Here is a 4,487-nt window from a genome sequence, read left to right on the forward strand (position 1 = left end):
AAAGAAATCAAAGGCAATGAAAAACATGATCTTAATCGATAAGTAGAAAAAACACAGGTTACAAGGTTCATAGTCGCCTGAGTCTGGCTTGCCTGGGAATTCTGAATGCATCAATGGCTTGGGCTGGGGTCCCTTGGGAAAACAGAAAACAATAGCTCCCATTCCGTGTTTTCTTTTATTCTTTGCAGCTGGACTTAGAGGTGCTGCTGCAATGAGGCCCTGGCCATTGATGTTTTCATCTCACAGTAAATAAAGCAGCCTTGCCCTGCCCAGTTGTACGCAGCCCCAATGTATAATGGAAGAGCAATTTGTTGTCATATAGACTGAGGGCAGACCCCCTCTTACTAGCTGGGTTCTTGGGCAAAATATCTATTTTCTATCTATAAATTAATGATGATGCCACTCACCTCAGAAGACTGCTGTGGAACCCATGCAAAATTAAATACTAAGTGCCTGGGCATAGTGAACATTTCTAAAATGCTATTTCTTCTTCCCTCAGGTTGGGAACGGAGAAGGCAATGGCACCCCACTCCAGTACTCTTGCCTGGAAAATCCCATGGACGGAGAAGCCTGGAAGGCTGCAGTCCATGGGGTCGCTGAGGGTCGGACTCAACTGAGCGACTTCACTTCCGCTTTTCACTTTGATGCATTGGAGAAAGAAATGGCAACCCACTCCAATGTTCTTGCCTGGAGAATCCCAGGGACGGGGGAGCCTGGTGGGCTGCCGTCTATGGGGTCGCACAGAGTCGGACACAACTGAAGTGACATAGCAGCAGGTTGGGAAGAGGTAGCTTTGATGTCCCATAGTTCTGAATACATACTAACATTTGCCATCTTTTTCCATTTCAATCCTAGTCTTTTAGCAAAGCTAGTTATGTGCCTCCCAGTCATTAAGGAGGCAGAACCTAGATACCATACACCTCCCATGTCAATACTATCTTATGAAGCCCCTGGTCTTCAGGAATGACTACGGTTGCCCAATAAAGAGTTTGGAAAGGCTTTAACAAGATGCCCATCAATAAGACAATAGCTGTTTCCAGACCCTTGAAGGTCAAAATGTTTCCCATATTTCTGGGTAATGCCTCAATAGGACTTGCCTTCTGTAGCACCTTCAAGATGGGTCAATATTAGCCATGGGCAAATCAACAACAATCCAGAACTGTTAATTCTACTGTAAAGCTACTTAGAGAAAATTCAAATTTCCAGATAAGAAAAAAGTTGTAGAAAATGGACATTAACTATAAAGAAGAAAAGGTTCTCCTAAATTTTGAGAGACTTACTGGCAGGTCAGCCTTTTCAAACCAAAGGGGTCTCAAAGTTGCTGGGTATATTTGATTAAATGGTACATTTTTTTTTTAATATTTAGCAATACAAAATGGAAGAAGGCCTTAGTTTTCAAATAAGAAACTTAAATTTAACCACATCTTTAAAACCATTTAACCTCATTTCTAGAGGACCCCACAGACATAAAAATACAAACAAAGATGTTCAATCCAGAATTATTTAAAATAGCCAAACCTGGAAACCCAATCAATGTCCATTAGCTAGGGATCAACGAGTCAAATTATAATAACATACAAAAGGCTATTCTGCAGACATAATGTAACTCTGTTATCTATTGACAACTAATGTGATCCACTGCATATTACTTGGATCCACTGTGTATTACTGGGTAACGAAAGCTCATTATAAAAGACCATATATAACAGGTTGGGCTTCCCCGATGGCTCAGCACTAAGAATCTGCCTGCAGGTTTGATCCCTGGGTTGGGACAATCACCTGAAGGAGGAAATGCAGTCCACTCCAGTATTCTTGTTTGAAAAATCCCATGGACAGAGGAGCCTGGTGGGCTACAGTCCAAAGGGTCACAGAGTTGGACACCACTGAATGATTGAGCATGCACGCACAGAGTATAGTGCAGCAGTTCTCAGATTTCTGGTCTCAGGAATCCTGTACACTGAAAGATTATAGAGGAGTCCAAAGAACTTCTATTTTTGTTTAAACGAGATATACAGTATAGACACTGATATACTGTACTTGAAAAAAAACCCGGCCTCTCAATTTTTCTGTGAACCTAAAACTGCTCTAAAAGATCTTTCAAGGAAAAATTAATTTTCAGTTCAGTTCAGTTGCTCAGTCATGTCCAACTCTTTGCGACCCCATGAACCGCAGCACGCCAGGCCTCCCTGTCCATCACCAACTCCTGGAGTCTACCCAAACCCATGTCCATTGAGTCAGTGATGCCATCCAGCCATCTAATCCTCTGTCATCCCCTTCTCCTCCTGCCCCCAATCCCTCCCAGCATCAGGGTCTTTTCCAATGAGTCAGCTCTTTGCATGAGGTGGCCAAAGGTATTGGAGTTGCAGCTTAAAAATCAGTCCTTCCAATGAACACCCAGAACTGATCTCCTTTAGGATGGACTGGTTGGACCCCCTTGCAGTCCAAGGGACTCTCAAGAGTCTTCTCCAACACCACAGTTCAAAAGCATCAATTCTTTGGTGCTCAGCTTTCTTTATAGTCCAACTCTCACATCCACAAAGGACGACCCAGAGGGATGGTACAGGGAGGGAGGAGGGAGGAGGGTTCAGGATGGGGAACACATGTATACCTGTGGCGGATTCATTATGATATTTGGCATAACTAATACAATTTTGTAAAGTTTAAAAATAAAATTAAAAAACAAACAAACAAACAAAAAATAACAACACTGACTCCTATTAACAAAATAATGTATTTTATGGAAAAAAAATTATATTCCCCACCCTACTCCCCACAAAATGTAGTACTGTTTTATACTTTGGCAAATCTCTTTAACGTCTGGCCCAAAGGAAGAAAGGTAGATTAGCTTCTGTATTATAGCAAGTGTTGTTAGTTTGTTAGGGCTGCCGTAACAAAATACCACAGACTGGGTGGCTTAAACAGCATTTATTTTTTCAATAAATTCTGGAGGCTAGAAGTTCACAATTAAGGTGTTGGCAGACTTGGGAATTCCCTGGTACTTCAGTGGTTAAGACTCTGCTTTCACTGCTGGGCCCGGGTTTGATCCCTGGGCACAGCCAAAAAAAAAAAAGAAAAAGGTGCTGGGAGACTTGGCTTCTCTTGTCTCCTCTTGGCTTGCAGATGTCTGCCTTCTTATTGTCACACATGGTCTTTGCTCTGTACATGCACATAGCTGATGCTTCTTTCTTTTTTGGTTGTCAAACGATCCTTTGAGGTATTTTCCTTTGTTGTCCTTAACTAGCTGGGCATTCCACTGGACCACTGTTGATGTCATCCATGATGTCACTGAGGGTGGCAGCCATCAACATTGCAATCCACAGACTGGGCAGTCCCTGGGATCTCTTTAATGATTCCAGACAGTTCTTTTTTTTTTTTTTTTCAGACAGTTCTTGAACTAAGGATAAGTGCCACATCTGCTGGGCAATGCTGACAATCTCATCAAAAATTGTATTTCCACTGTGCTTAATGTTCTGCCTCTTTCTGTCTCTTGGCCATTCCTTGAGGGTTTGGATGATCAGGGAAGAGGCAAAAGGAACTTCCTCAGTCTGGCCCTGTCTGTTCTGTATTGGTCAGTTTCACTGTCATTCTCAGACCCTTCTAATCACCAGTTACTAGGCAATATCATCAACCAAACATTTTTGCAGACAGACCCAGGGACTGATGATCTTGGTAGTCTGGGGTCCAATGTTTCTTCATGTGTCCAAATTTCCTCTCCTTATAAGGACATCAGTCAGACTGGCTTCGGGCCCACAGTAACAGCCTCAGCCTCATTTTAATTTAACTACCTCTTTAAAGGCCCTATCTCAAAATAGTCACATTCTGAGGTGCTAGGGGGTGACAGCGTTAACATATGAATTCTCAGGGGACACAATTCAGCCCCTAACAGCACGTATAACGGGAAGTAGCCAGTAATAGCCCAGCAGAAGTACTGAGAACAAACTAAGTTATCTCTAAAAAACACGTATCTAAAACCTAAAACTACCACCTTATAAAATTCTAAAGAACATAAGAATATACACACATACTATTCTATTAACCATCAGTGTGGTGATGTTACCATATCACATAGCCTCTGGAGACTCCAATGTACACTCAGGAAAGAATTAGAGTGGAAAAGGCCAATTATATCTTAGTATTTTCATGAGAACAGTAGGACCTTCTTGCCCCTCTAAAGGAATCAGGGACTCTGAGGGGTCCAAAAATTACATTTTGAGAACCACAGATACAAGCTTTATGACCTCAGGCAAATTTCTTAACCTTATTAAATCTCATTTTCTAAAATGAGGTACGATAACACCAACTTATCAACTTATCAAGGCTTCCCTGATAGCTCAGCTGGTAAAGAATCCATCTGCAATGCGGGAGACCTGGGTTCGATCCCTGAATTGGGAAGATCCCCTGGAGAAGGGAAAGGTGACCCACTCCAGTATTCTGGCCTAGAGAATCCCATGAACTGTATAGTCCATGGGGTTGCAAAGAGTTGGACA

This window comes from Bubalus bubalis, chromosome 4 (assembly GCF_019923935.1).
Source record: "Bubalus bubalis isolate 160015118507 breed Murrah chromosome 4, NDDB_SH_1, whole genome shotgun sequence".
Taxonomy (NCBI): domain Eukaryota; kingdom Metazoa; phylum Chordata; class Mammalia; order Artiodactyla; family Bovidae; genus Bubalus; species Bubalus bubalis.